This window comes from Poromitra crassiceps (assembly GCF_964638095.1).
Source record: "Poromitra crassiceps genome assembly, chromosome: 3".
Classification (NCBI taxonomy): Eukaryota; Metazoa; Chordata; class Actinopteri; order Beryciformes; family Melamphaidae; genus Poromitra; species Poromitra crassiceps.
Window position 1 is genome coordinate 22,812,554 of NC_139625.1, and position 16,005 is coordinate 22,828,558.

Below are 16,005 nucleotides of genomic sequence, written 5' to 3' on the forward strand. Positions count from 1 at the left end.
GAGATCAGACAGCGTGCTGAGGAACGGAAGGTGGAGAGGAAGGTCAGGCATGATGAGATCCGCAAGAAGTATGGTCTGGCACGCAAGTTCGAGAACGAGTAAAGTGTGTCGGAGGTGTTCTGCAGGAGCCTGTTGCAGTGTTACATTACATTACATTACGTCATTTGGCAGACGCTTTTATCCAAAGCGACTTACGATAACACATTTTTTGTCAGCAATAGAGCAATCAACTATGGAGCACAGTCTATGACAACTACAAATTCTGAAGGAACAGTGGTACGAGTTTAGTTTAGGATTTTTTTTATTTTTTTATTTTATTAATAGAAAGAAGTTAGATCAAGAAGGGCCCAGATGGAGCCTGAAAAGGTGAGTCTTTAGTCTTTTCCGAAAGATCGGCAGTGATTCAGCAGTCCTGACCGAAGGTGGAAGCTCGTTCCACCATTGGGGTGCCAGGGACGAGAAGAGTCGAGATCGGGATGAACGACTTTTGAGCCCCCGTAGCGAAGGAGGGGCGAGGCGTCCTGCACTGGTGGAGGAGCGAAGGGACGCTGAGAGGTTTGGAACCTGACCATAGATTGCAGGTACAGGGGAGCTGACTGGTGTACTGCCCTGTAGGCCAGGACCAGTGTCTTCAATTTGATGCGAGCTGAGATGGGAAGCCAGTGGAGGTCCCGGAAGAGGGGAGTGACATGAGAGAATTTGGGTTGGTTGAATACCAGACGGGCTGCAGCGTTCTGAATGAGCTGAAGCGGTCGGATGTCGTGGCAGGTAGGCCGGCCAGGAGCACTTTGCAGTAGTCCAGGCGAGAGATGATAAGTGACTGGACCAGGAGTTGAGTCGCTTCTCTTGTGAGAAAGGGACGGATTTTGGGGAGGGAGAACCTACAGGAGCGTGCTGTCGCAGCTATGTTGGCTGAGCAAGACAGCTGGTTGTCGAGGATCACCCCAAGGTTCTTAGCTGTTTGGGAGGGAAGTACAGTGGTGTTGTCGATGGAGATGGAGAGATCTGCGAGAGGGCAGTCTTTCCCTGGGAGGAAGAGTAGCTCTGTCTTACCAAGGTCGAGCTTGAGGTGGTGGGCAGACATCCAGTCGCCAATGTCTTTGAGACATGCAGAGATGCGAGCCTCGATTTGAGTGTCGGAGGGGGGGAAGGAAAGGAAAAGCTGGGTGTCATCAGCATAGCAGTGATAAGAAAAGCCATCAGAAGAGATCACATAGGCAAGAGATCTGATATAGAGAAGGAAAAGAAAGGGGCCCAGGACTGAGCCCTGGGGGACACCGGTGGTAAGAGGGCAGGATCTGGAGACGGACCCTCTCCATAAGACCTGGTACGAGCAGTTCGAGAGATAGGAAGCAAACCAGGAGAGTGCAGAACCTGAAATGCCGAGGTCAGACAGAGTGGAAAGAAGGATTTGGTGATTGACTCGACTGTATCGAAGGCAGCAGACAGGTCAAGGAGGACAAGGACAGAGGAGAGGGATGAGGCCTTAGCAGTGTGAAGGGCCTCTGTGACAGCAAGAAGAGCTGTCTCAGTGGAGTGAGAAGCCTTGAAACCGGACTGCAGAGGGTCCAGGAGGTCATTCTGGGAGAGATAGAGAAAGTTGTTCGGACACTGCTCGTTCGAGGGTTTTGGAAAGGAATGAGAGAAGAGAGACAGGTCTGTAGTTCTGAATAGCAGTACGGTCAAGGGAGGGTTTCTTAAGCAGAGGCTTGACTCTTGCAGTCTTTAGAGCAGGCGGAACAAGACCAGAGGACAGAGAGGAGTTTATGAAGGTAGTGAGGAAGGGAGATATGTCAGGTGAGATGGTTTGGAGGAGAGAGGAAGGGATGGGATTGAGGGGGCAGTAAGTGGCTCGGTTCGAGCTGATGAGTTTAAGCACCTCATCGGGAGAGAGGGGGGAGAAGGAAGGAAATCCAGGGACCAGGGGCCGAGGAGCAGAATTGGAGTCGGGAGTGTTAGTGAGGGTGGCTGGAGGATGGAAGGAGGAGCTGATGTCATCCACCTTTTTAGTAAAGGTTACAAAATCATCAGCAGAGAGGGAGGGGGAGGGGAGGGAGGGTTGAGGAGCGTAGAGAAGGTGGAGAACAGTTTACTGGGGTTGGATGCAGAGGACTGGATTTCAGAGATGAAGAAAGGAGGTTTTTGCTTTGGAGACAGCAGAGATGAAGTTGGAGTGGATAAGATGGTAGGAAGAGAGGTCTTCAGCGTGATGTGATTTTCTCCATTTTCTCTCAGCTGCCCGAAGCTCTGTTCGATGAGTTCGCAGAGATTCAGTTAGCCAGGGAGCAGGGGGAGAGGATCGGGCAGGTTTAGTGGTGAGTGGGCAGAGAGAGTCAAGAGCAGAGGAGAGAGAGGATAGAAGAGCGGTGGAAGCCTCGTCAGTGGACAGGAGAGCAAACGGCTCGGCTGAGGGAAGCAAGGCGGTAGAAGAGAGGGCGTTAGGTGAGAGTTTTTAGTGTTCATGTTGGGAGGCAGATCGTGTGCTTGTTTTTAGACTTCCTGCACATTTTCTTTTGTGTTGTGAAATTTGATTTCATTAGTGGTCAATTCTTTTAATACTGTGGTTTCCAATCTTTGCACTTTGTACATATTGTATTTCGTAACTCATCAAGATCATCATTATTGCACAGATGTATTCTGACATGAATAAAAAATAATAACTTCTTCTTCTGTGGTGTTTTATGGCAGTTGGCATCCTTTATGTTTCATTGCCGCCTCCTTCTGGATTTATCCATCCACTGTTTCCCTACATTCTGTAAATACCTTTTACTTTTATACTTGATTACATTTAAGAGTCAGAGTTACTTTTACTTTAGTAAACATGTTGAATCAGTACTTCTACTTTTACAAGTATTTTTTTACACAAGTAACTGCACTATTTAAGTAAAGATGTACTTTTCCATCGTCCGCCATCGGCCCATAAAGGCCAGAACATTTCTGCCGATATGACAGGCCAATAAAATGATGCTTTAATTATGCACATAAGCGATGCTTGACTTGAGATTACATTATTTATTTGTTTTGCAACTTGTGAAATAGGTCAAATTTGGTTGTGGCGGCTATTGTCAGGATTGTCTCAGGGCGAGCATCATCCAAGCCTGTTTATGTAGGATGAATCTTACACGTTTGTTTGAAAGAAAATGTTCAGATTCAGATTCAGATTAATTTATTAAGGACTGCACAACAAAGTCGGCAGAATTTGCTTTCGGTACAGCAATTGTTATAGCACATGAATATTGTGTCAGCATAAGACATTACAGTACATAGACAAACATAGCACCATAAATACAGAACATTCAACATACAGTATACATTGCTGGAGAGGTATACAGTGATATTTCAGAGGTGAGTGGAGTTCAGAAGCCTGATGGCAGTGAGGAAAAAACTGTTTTTGAATCGGGTTGTTTTGGTGGAAATTGATCTGTAGCGCAGTCCAGAGGGCAACAGTTGGAACAGGTGATTGGCTGGGTGAGATGGGTCAGAAACTATTTTCTGTGCTCTTGTGATTGTCCGTTTATGGTAGAGAGTGTCTAGTGATGGGAGTGGGGTACATACATTACATACACAGCCCAGGACCACATGCATCATGTAGCAACCAGGTGACCTCATGCAACTCAAACCCATTCAAGGACATTTTCGGCACTGATGACATCACTGATGACATCATCATTGATGACATGAGAAAAAGTAGATACACGCACATCCAAACCTGAATAGGGCAGGTGCAGAGCTAGAGGTAGAATCTGGACAGGAAAAGAAAGTTCACACACTGCAGGGCTCCAAATTTGAGTGTTTTATTTCACACTGGTGGTAACGTTTCAGGCAGCACCCTGTCTGAAAACACTCAAAACCACTCAAATTTGGAGCCCTGCAGTGTGCGAACTTTCTTTTCCTTTCCATCATCATTGATGACACCATCACCATTATCCATTCCTGATTGACTGTGAATGAATGAATGAATGCCTGACTCACCCCAAAATGCCTTCTCTTGACCACGCACTGCGCAGGCTGCGCACGTGGTAAAAAAAAAACTAGCTAACTTCCAGGCATGGGGCAAAATTTCAATGAAGCGATATTTAGGACCTACAGTGAGAGAGAGGAGACAACGTCTAACGAGGCAAAATTGATCATACACGTAAAGGATTTTTATGCACAGTGTTGAGACGTAAAAAGCAACGCTCATATGGTGTCTATAATTCTCTGAGGGGAGGCTCACTCTCCCACACTTTGAAAAGCCCTGATGTAGAGCGACTGGGTGGCTGCAGAGGCACCGGATGTGGGCAGGTGTTGCCAGATCTGCTTTGTTTACCCCCCTGGGCAGGTGGGTAGAGGCGGACTACTGACAGGCCGCTGCGGGCCAGGGCAGGGTGCCACTGATGCGAGCGGACAGTGTGTCACTGCAGAGCACAAGCCACTGTCACTTGTATTGGATTCACTGGAAAGCGGCTGCATCCACAAAAGCCGAGATGCTTTTGAATGATCCAAATCAGAATCACTTTTATTGCCACAGTAGGTAATCAGTTTACATACAAGGGATGCAGCGTAGCGGTCACATCAATAGTCAGAAGACAAAAAATATTTATATACGGTAATAAAGTTCTGTGTGTGTGTGTGTGTGTGTGTGTGTGTGTGTGTGTGTGTGTGTGTGTGTGTGTGTAATGCACGCCCACCCACACACCAGGTCGGGTTGGCCTGAAATTTTGCATGGTGGTGGGCTGCCTGGCTTTGAAATGCTATTGTCCTCGAGGCGTACGCTCTCTCTCTCTCTCTCTCTCTGCCTGTGTCTGTGCAGACCTTGGAGCTGGGGGCAGGTCTAGAGACAAAATCTCGTTGCAAACTCTCGGTGCACACATCTCCCCTACAAACACACCCCACAAACACACACTGTCACTTATAGAAGCGGCTGCACTGCTCAAAAAGAAAACAAAAAGAAAGTTTTAAAGGGAATAATATATAGAATGGTCTGGTAAGAGAAGCAGCTATGATACAGAATAATAATGGTACTTCTGCATCATCCTGGATTTAAAATGGAACCAAATAGTAAATTTGCAGCATGTGAATTTAATTTAATTGAACTTTATCATCCTTAGATTTGAAATAATGTGAGAGGAAAATCAGAGTTGCACGCCTCTAACCAAGCAGACATCAAAATTCAGCACACTTGGCACACTTAGCACACTTTAAGCACCAAAAGGTTTTGCATGTATGAACACGATACACAAAGGCTCCAACTGCAGCAGGCATCGTTCCAAAATAATTAATATAAGGCTTTGATTGCTTTGATTGCCCTCCCACTCTTCCTGAGTCAGTGGATAAGGAAATGGCAAAGTCGTGTTGGGTATCGATTGTGTCCTGGTGTCCCGTTGATTTAATGAAATCCGAGTTGTGTTTTCCTTTCTCTCAGCCTCCGTTGTTTTTCCGCTCTTTGAGGCAAATGTTACGGGGAGCTGCAGATGAGATGAACGCCGGTGCATTCCCTCAGGAAGCTGAAAATGATAGTGCAGTGAGCCAACGCTCTCCAGAGTCTGTACAATGTTGATAAGGCACCGCCCCCCCCCCCTTTTTATTCATTTGTTTCATTGCATCATAATGAAAGTGGTGCATGTGTTCCTTTTTTACACCACAAGAATACTGGGAAATCTGTGCTATACTGAAATGTTCAATGATTTTGTGTAGAATTTGTACATTTAGGCTACTGTAAGGCACCTGACCTGACATTGTCATCTAGAACAGTGGTTCTCAAACCTTTTCACGTGAAGGACCCCTAAACTGACACAAATTGGCCCACGGACCCACATTTGATAAGATTTCATCCCAAGGCCCCCCATCTGATGAGATTTAGTACAGAAAGTGTATGAAATCTATCACCAAAATAGTCATACATCCTGTCCTTTTTGCTGGGGACCCCCTGAAACCCACTCAAGGACCCCTTGGGTTCCTCCCACTTTGAGACCCACTGAGAGGGATTTACAGTAGAATAAGCTTTAATCTATTTATCTATCTATCTATCTATCTATCTATCTGTCTGTCTGTCTGTCTGTCTGTCTGTCTGTCTGTCTGTCTATCTATCTATCTATCTCATCAAAGTTACAGTCACAGAATGGACATTTTTCACACAAGATATCATGATCTATCCCATCTTATCAACACCATCATCATCATCATCCTCATCATCATCATCATCATCATCATCACCACCACCACCACCACCACCATCATCATCAGCATCATCACCTACTCTCAGAGTGACAGCGAGGCCTCAGGGCAGCATGGCTGAATATACTATAATACTGGCACGGCTGCACATTCAGTGTCACAACAGTTTAGCCCCGCCCCCGTCATGTTCTAAATGTGTCTGACATATTAAATATGAAGCTGCTGAGTTATACTTCATTAGATGCCAGTGACTGTGTGTGTGTGTGTGTGTGTGTGTGTGTGTGTGTGTGTGTGTGTGTGTGTGTGTAATCAGACATTCCACTCTGATAAGTAACACTGCCCATAAGGCATAGGCTACAGTACAGTATAACACCAGAATAATGTTGGTGTCAGCTTGATGTGATGCACTGCACAATATTGTAAGCAGGATGAAGTAGACGGATCCATGGAATAGGATTCATGTAATATAATTGCAGAAAAAAGCAATCTAAACCATCTTCATATCTCATGGTTCAAATGTTGAGTATAGAGACACTGCGTAACGCGTCATCATTCAGAAGCCACGCCCAAGACGGGGGAAAACAGAAACCCCCCCTCCAATCCTGGCATTCTCCTATGTCACGTGCATGGTTGCGTGTTGCACAAAAAGATTGTATGTACGGAAGATGAACACTCCAACTTACTTCCTTGACAGCTAGATCCACATTTTTCTTCTCGCCAATTCTCAATGGCTTCCTTGTTTTGCTCAGGAGTACAAAAAAACTTTAACTGGCGATTTTTTACATTTGTTGTCTGCGCAGCCCACCACACAACAGCTTTTAGCTATGTTTAATTCAAGGAAAATGATGTATGGAAATGAACGGAGCTTTTCCCCCTTGATGGGCATGGCCTATTTCATGCAGTGTCTCTATGAAATGTTTTTGATGATATAGATATAAGATGATGTGGACCACCATTTGAATTAGTGGACGTCTGTATTGCTGGCTAGACACTTCATGTTTCATACAATTTCCAGCAGTCTGTGTCTGTCAGGCTAAATGCACTTCCTGTATGCCCCAAAGGTGGTGTAATTTAGCGAAGTATTTTTTCTGAGTATCTGTACTTTACGTGAATATTTATATTTCTGTCAACTTTCACTTTTACTCCACTACATTTTCCAAATAAAATTGATACTTTTACTCCACTACATTCCGCCCAGCATCTTAGTTACAAAGTAAAATCAGAAGAAATTGGGTAGCCTGCAAGCCATCAGGTTTGGCGAATCAGTGCTCCTAGTTTGCAAGTTATATTAATCACGATCCACACGCCATTCCAGTTGGTCGCTGTAATGCAACATAACGCTGTTTGTCAACCGCTATAAAACTCAAGAAGAAGAAATAGACTTCCACTCAAGCCCAGGCATGTCTTATGCTTGCCTTTTTTAAACAGCATTTACTTGTACTTTTACTTTCAATACTTAAGTACATTTAATATCAGAAAATTACTTTTGAGAATATCAGATACTTTAAGATTTTTACTCAAGTAATATTCTAATGAGTGACTTTGACTTTTACCAAAGTCTTTTTCTGGGACGATATCTATACTTTTACTCAAGTATGGCTTTCGAGTACTTTATACACCACTGCCCCAAATGACTTGAGACAAATTGTTACCTTTTGCATCTCCAAATTGTCAACTCTTCAGGAACTAATAAAAACAGCCTTCTTTTAGGTCAACCACCAGGCTGCACTTTTGAGTTTATTGGTTTTGAAAATGTTTCATAAAGTCACATAGGAGCATGCAATCCTTTCCCTTAATGCCGTTGCCGTCGTGTCGATTTGCTCAGCAGGCCCGGTGGCAACAGCGTGTATGAGACTCGGTGTAACCAGTGCTGTGAGGCCATTTCCTGTTTGAAAACGGTGCTGCGTTTCCTGGTTATGTTAAGTAAAACAATTTGGTTAGGTTCAGCCAACTAAAGCAACTTGGTTAAGGTTAGGATTATGGTTTGGTCGGGATTAAATACGGGATACGTCGGGAACTTACCATGGGGCCACCATCCCACCCCTTCTTCTCAGCGGCCTATTTCCATTGGAACGTTTGGCGCATCCACTGCACGTAATTTGAAAGTAGAAAGTCGTGTTATTTGACGGCTCAGTGGTTAGCGCTGCTGCCACACAGCAGATTGCACAACCGAGTTCGAACCCCGGTCCGTCCCAGGTCCTTTCTGTATGGAGTTGTCATGTTCTCCCCGTGTTCGTGTGGGTTTCCTCCGGGTGCTCCGGTTTCCTCCCACCATAAAAGACATGTATGTTGGGGTTAATACTCCTCCTGTCTGTGTGTGAGGCACTGGCAATTCGAACTGTAGTTCGAACTTCCAAGGGATGGACAGCAGTTGAAAATTAGCCTTTATCCCTCAAATAAATAAATAAAAAATTGTACGGAGATTGAAGAGAACGGGGCTGCTAGAAACGTGATATGCAATGTATTTTGGTTTCCGAAATGTAGCCTTCATATCTGTGAAGACCAGGCGACCAGGCTGAATACAAGGCGACAGAAGAAGTCTCCTAGGAATCACAGTCTGACAGTCTGTGAGTGTGGCTGCGAGGAGGTGAGCTGATGTGACCCCTCCCCCTTTACCTTAAAGGCACAGGACTGCTGATGACAGGGCTTTCCACATTGAGGGAGCCTCTCTATCCCATCAGTACCTTGTCACAAGCAATCTGGCTGCCACTTCTGATAGCTTTCTTTCATTTGCTGCGCTCTCTCCCTCTCTCTTTCTCTCCATCTCCTTCCGCTTTGCTTGTTTCGGAGAGGCCATCAGCTTTCAACAATGTTCACTGTCTCCACAGATCCCCACCTGTCCTTGACCCTCATCTTGTGCTGAATGTGGTGTGTATGTGTGTTAACTGTCTACCATATCCGTCTGATTGTGCAGCAACACTGTAGAGATAGTCTTTTTTTCCCTTTCTTTTTTTTTTGCCTTTGCTGAGCAGTTTGCTTTGGATAAAAGCGTCTGCCAAATGACAAAATTGTAATTGTAAAAAGCATTTTTCATGTCGCAGGTGTGGACGGATTCTATAGAAGACGACGCATTCACAAACATCCAAGGCTCTTTGGGGCCTGAGGATAATTCGATTCCACAGATGCTCGAGCATCCAGAGGGGTTGAGTGACTTAATTTGCTGGAGACGGGGGAGGCTGATTGTTGCGACCTTGATGGAGTCATTGTTCCCGTCGCGCTCCTGAGGACAACAGATTTGTGCCAAATGCGTTGCATTGTCTCTGAGCGGCAAACAGAAGCTCGGCGGGAGAGGTTATGCATGCGTTTGTTGAGTTGCATTGCTGACTGAGTACCACTAATTGAAAGATGTGAGCCTATGCTCTTAAAACAGTTGTTGGCATGAAAGTAAAACGCGACCGAATATTCTTGAAACTGTTTGCATCTTCAGTCTTGTAGCTACAAAATAGTACAACAGAATGGAATGTTTTTAGTTTTTGAATGAGCCCCCCCCTGTTTTTGTTGCTGTTGTTGTTGCCTGAAATCAATATAGCAGTTTGAAGTGCATAGTGTGTGGCGGCCTGGCTGGGAGAACCCTTCACATGTTGTTGCTCCACATTGTTGGTATTGGTAATGATCCCAAAGAAAAGTTGAAAATGAGTTTTGCAGGTATTTTCAGATTTTGAGTGATTTTTTGGTTACTTTCTCCGTAGTACATCATGATTGTTCGGTTCTCAAAATAGAATCAGGCTCGTGTCTAGACAAACCAGACCCGCTACAACAACAACAGAACGACTATACACAAGATTTATCATACAGGGAGTCAATAAACGGGAGTTAGTTTACCTGGGACAGGCCGGGGCGGCGACAGTAGACCAGCCGAGGCAGACGGCCCTTGAACAGCCCAATCTGTGGTGTGAAGGCTACCTAGTACTAGCTTCCGTCTATAGCTTTGGTGATGGACAAAAGAATATCTCAACACATTCACACACCCCTACGTGAAAACAAATGAAAAAGACCAGGAGAACAGGAGTGACAGATAATAAGTGGCTTCCTTCATCAAGGTGTGGCAAAGACCCGCGCAGCGGAAATGCCACGTCATATAAACTATAAACTATAAACTATCTCTAAGCCAACTCCCACTTCCTGTCTGATAATCTTGTGCAATATCATAGATCACATGACAAATAAGTAACCAGGGGCAACCACATTCACCAGCTGTGACATGATGAATCATTATTTTCATAAAACAAAGGGGAAAGTATTTATTTTTATGGTTTTCGTGGAATACCACTATAGAAAATAGAATGTTGTGGAATGTTTAAAGCAATTGTTTTTACATTTTACTTTTAGACACATCACATTAAAATATTCATAACCTTTGATCTGAGAGAGCTATTGTAGTCATTCCAAAGGTTATATATAGGGGAGAATTTCAAATGTCAAATGTGCAGGCCACCACACATATGAACAGTCACAGGTTTGATTCCAACACAATCCCCTCATGGGATTATTCGGACACATTATTATAATAACAAAAACAAAACATTCCATTCCGGCATGTTAACACACCATCAACTATCAGCGCAATAGACATCAGCAATCAACCATAGCATCCTCATCCAAACATAAGGAAACAGCAAATAAACTGACACAGCCCACTAGGCCAACCGCTCCCAACCTGTGAGCCACGCAGGCACTGTAAGTGGGCTGCCAAAATCATGACGTAAATGTGACAATGACGTAAATGTGAATTCATGTTTCATGTTTTTTGTTTTGTTTTTAGACTGTTGCAGCCGCATGTGTATGAAGTCATGGACACGCTGCTAGGCTAATGTAACATGGTTCACTTATAGACCAATTGGGTCATTCGGTCTATAGTTGTCTGCTGCTAGCTTTCTGGATCCCCAGATGAAATTTGAAAGATGATGAATTGTATCTGCTGTGGGCCTGTGTGTTATTGATTGACCAAGATTTCAAAAGGTCAACGCAGCCCGTCTTGACCAGGAGTCACCTTGAATAATTTAACAACACAAACAAAAATGGAAAATTGAAATTGAAGATGCAGCAAAGAAAATGCCAATGTTTGCATTTCTGGGAAAGACAGGGGAGATTGGACCGGTTGGATTTATGTATTGGATTTATTTGTCTTATCTGTTATATACCAAGAATCTACCACATGTCCGTTATTGTCCCTTCATGAATCAATAACATCTTTATTGTATGCTATTGCATTGCATTATATTCTAACAACAGGCGAATACTGTAGAACAGATTGGCCCAAGGCAGGACATTGAAGAAACATTACTAATAACAATGTAGAACTCAACTGTGAGAATGTGCTTCCTCACTGGGAACGATTGCTTTCGTTCTGTTCATTTTGGGACCAATTCTCTCTTTCTCTGCTTCTCCCGGTGGATTAAGACCATCGATTCACCCGCTGCACTTTGGGGTCAAAAATTGGCTGTGTGGCCAATCAATGGTGGCCACCTTACTGCTGTCTATCTGACCGTCAATACACTTGTTCTTCTCCTGGCTCCTTCTCAACATGTAACCCACTGTCTATCATCCCCTCTAGCAGGAAGCCACCAGCGGCAGAGCCAACAGCAGTCAGGAAGAAGAGGGTGAAAATCAATACATTTAGAGAGAGGAACCATGATGGATCCTAATGACAGTGATTGTTATGATCCTCTCCCCAGCTAGACGCGATCGCAATCTGGCCACTCTCGTGGACATGCGACAGACTCGATAAGGAGAATCAATTGCAGGAAGCGGATTTGGTGGCGACTTTGAGAAGTCAAGTGGACAGCAGACTCAAGAGGGGGTCCACCCGCTATGCCGACCACCCGCTATGCCGACCACCCGCAATGCCGACCTTAGGTTTAGGCGTGGGGGTGGGAGAGGTTAGGTTTTGGGTTAGGGTCTGGGGGAGGTTAGGTTTAGGCATGGCATGGGCGGAGGTTAGGTTTGGCGTGGGGGCTGGGAGAGGTTAGGTTTTGGGTTAGGGTCTGGGGGAGGTTAGGTTTAGGCATGGGGGGAGGTTAGCTCCACCGACACGCTGCACGCCGCCTCGCTCAGCTGGTTCTGCTTGTGGGCTATCGGCATTGCGACCTGTCGGCACTGCGGCCTGTCGGCACATAGACGCGGCACCCTCAAGAGACCGATGTTGAGATGTTAAATACGGAAATAAAGATTATGCACATCATCACATGATTCACTGTCTTCCTCAGAATGTATAGTGATGACCAGAGAGGCACCATATGAATGTGAATGAGTTATAGCAGAAACTATAAGACCACTCTTTACTCAAGAGATTTAATTCCCTGAGAAGGAAACGACCCAGCAGCTGATTAAATATTCTCTTTCAAGATTCACTAGCCTCCAGCAGAAAGTTATGTGATAGCTACTACACCTTAGCACCAGCTGGGAGGATGAGTATCCTAAACAGGTTATTGCAAATATTCATTAATTAAGTTTTCTTTTGGCTTACTTAGGCTATAGCGGTATTATGACATTTTTGTTGATGCTCATCATTATACTGTAGATAGGTGTTGTTGACTTTCCTTTTTGCCTTGTGGTATTTACTGTTTAAATGGACCTATGATCTGCAAAAAGAGCATTTTAAATGTCCTTTCCATTTTCACTCCTTTATGTCTACTACAACAACAGCAACACATTATCGTGCATTCCTTTATAACTGGGAACTGGTAATCTTACGGTTCAGAGGTCATGATGAGCTGGGACGGTGACGTCACTAGAGCTGGTACTTCCCATTCCAAACTCGTAGGAGCTTCAGCAGCCCCGACCTCAAAAATCCAAGATGGCTGCACCGTGCAACAACAGTAGTTATAATCGTAGTAAATGTTGTTTATTAGCACTTCTGTCTTGTTTGTGTCTCATTAAATCAGCTGTACACACAGCACTGCCTAACTTCTATCTGTGTGGATATGAGGCTGCAGTGTTTGTATGCGCAAAATGCCTTGTTATCAACTGTTATTGCTAACAATGGCTAGCCTGGCGACTGGATCTGACCAGTGAACAGTGAACTTCCCAGCTCAAGTTTTCTGCAAATGGAACGCTAATAAAAAACGGATGACGTCATTAGCCTCCACATCCCAGTTATCTTGCGATAAAGGAACGCACGATTACATCCCCTCCCCACCTACCACACACACACTGGCTTCACCTCAGTAGTTAACTGGACTGGTACAGTAGAGCACTGCCATGCTAAACAGCAGGTTGCTGATGTAACCTGACTGATTACTCTGATGGATCAGAGATACCATGGAGATATTATGTCAACACTGGGCGAATCATTGCCCCGCTGTCTGATTGAGAGAGGTCAGCGCTCTCCCTTCATCTGGCACGCCACACCATAACCCCTCCTGTGCTGTATGTATTAGCCAGGAGACAAACCCCATAATAGCCATGCGGCCACGGTTCAACGCTCGCTGCTCTACCTTGCCTGGAGACTGGAAAATAACTACAGCTTATGGCTGCAGTGTGAATCATTGAGAAGAGGGAGGGACGTGTACGATGTAGTGATGCTGGAGGCAAAAAGGGGACGAGGAGGCAGCAAAATTGTGAAGCGCTCAGAATGCTTACACATAAAGAATAATACTGTATGGCGGTGCAGCATGGTGTGGTATGGTTAGCACTGTGCCCTCTCACAGCAAGGACCTGGGTAACATTCCTGCCCCTTTTCTGTGTGGAGTTTGCACATTGTCCTGGTTTCACTATAGTCCAAATACAGAGGTCTAGGTCAAAGTGTTTGCACTATCTGCTTCAATCCCAATGCAGGCTAGGCTCCAGCCCTCACTTGTGCAAAGGATTACTTACCTATGACAAATCCAGGCACATGAGCATCATTCCTGTTACAAGTTCTTTGAGTTGCCCCTCAGCACCGTACAATATACTAGTGTGTGTGTGTGTGTGTGTGTGTGTGTGTGTGTGTGTGTGTGTGTGTGTGTGTGTGAGTGACGCACTGGGCAGTGACAGTCAGCTCACGTACACCGGAACAAACCTGTCACTCGTGCAATTGTGATGTCATCAGTTATGTCATCAGTGATGTCACTCGAGCAATTGTGATATCATCAGTAATGTCCTCGAGCAATTGTGATGTCATCAATGATGTCACCACAATGCATGAGTGGGGGATTTAAGCTTTCTTGTAAAATCCATCTGAAGAAGGTCCTGATTTGTTTTCTATGATTGTAGATTGTAATAAAAAATAAAAAATAAAATTTCAAAAGATGATACAGATGATAAAGTATTTTCCACACAGGTTCAGTCTGTCATTTCAGCCCTGGGATTCACAGTCATACAGCTTTCTGAATCTCCTCCTCTCCTCTCCTTTGGTTTACCTTTCCGAAAAACACAAACATCTGTTCTGGCTCCACAATGAATCAATAATTACAAAAGCATGAAGATGCTGTCGATTCACTGCTATGTACAGTTATCATGTTGGTAGCTCATCAATCTGTTATTTTGTTAATCTCTGCTGAGATGATCAAAGTATTTCCCAGTCTTACTTTGTACAGTGGGTAACTGCATGTGTCTGGTCTGCAGTTCATATCACACTAATTTAGATGAGAATGGGCAAACTTGCACTTTACTTCAGCTCTGCTCTCTAACCATCAGTTGTTTCCGACTGCCATTACATGTCTTCCACACTCCATTTGTAAGCTTCTTCCTGTACTGCCTTTTTATCTGCCATCCTGGACTAGCGCTTATTTTCAAAACCATTGGCCCTGTCAACCCCCTCCCAGCGATAGCCTGGTAGAATATTGAAACGGTTTGGAGGCGGCGCTGGGCCTTTATACTGCGGTTTCTCTTTGACACCTTGCAACTTCATATTGCGGTCCTTTTTGCGTCGGAGCATAGCAGCCATCGGATCTCCCTCCCTTTCCTGCTCTCTTAGCATGCGGTCAAGATCCTCGTCATCACAGTGACGTGCCAGCTGTTTCTGGACTTCATGCAGTGCGTCCACAATTTTCTGCCGATGCATTTGGCCCTGAGCCAGCCCTTTTCCCCATTAAGCATATTTCTCATCCTTTGCAGATTTCTCTCCAGCTTTCCTCCTCTGTTCTTCTCTCTCTGAATCTAAATCCCTCTTTTTACCACTCTTGTCTCTGAACACAGTCTGGGCATTTCGGGAGTCATCTTCTAGTGTCAGGTTGTTTTTCTCTCTGCGTCGGTTGTCCTCCTGCTCTTTCCTTAGAACATCTATGGAAACCAGACCTGCCTTCGCTCCAGAAAGCATCTTCGGGGCCTGTGATTGGCCAGACCTGCGAGGAGGAGACAGATCGTCGTCTGAAGCCCTTCCAGTCTGAGTTCGCCTCCTAGGCGGCGATTCGTCAGAATCAGAGCCACGGCCATTCTTTGGTCTTCTTCTGGGTGGTGATTGGTCAGAATCAGAGCCCCGGCCATCAATTGGTCTTCTGGGTAGTGATTGGTCAGAATCAGGGCCTGCTCTTGTTTTTGACTGCCTCCTCTGAGGGGATTGGTCAGAGTCTGATGCTCCTCCCTTTAGTGGCTTTTTCCTCAGAGGGGACTGGTCAGAGTCAGAGTCATGCCTGGTCTGAGCCCGCTTTGCCAACGGTGACTGATGAGGATCAAGTGAACGCGTTTGACTCGAGAATGATGAGTTGGGTTTTCTCCTGACTGGGGATGAATCTCTGCTTTGAACTTTCCAAGATTTCCCTGAATGTTGTCTCTGGGGGGACATCATCAGTGATGTCATGAAACAAATAGTGACATCATAAGTGATGTCATAACTCTTTCATACCCATTGTGACATCATCAGTGATGTCATAAATCCTCCTGTGCTGGTGGTATAAATAGGACCAGGGACAGAATCCAGAAGGAGGCGGT

At 45.0% G+C, this 16,005-nt stretch overlaps 1 pseudogene across 1 annotated transcript; it reads right to left on the minus strand.

The window, feature by feature from the left end:
* Positions 1 to 14,788: 14,788 nt before the first annotated feature.
* Positions 14,789 to 15,859, minus strand: LOC310773029 (BUD13 homolog; annotated as a pseudogene). Its single transcript has one exon. The product of its transcript is annotated as a BUD13 homolog (transcript).
* Positions 15,860 to 16,005: the final 146 nt, after the last annotated feature.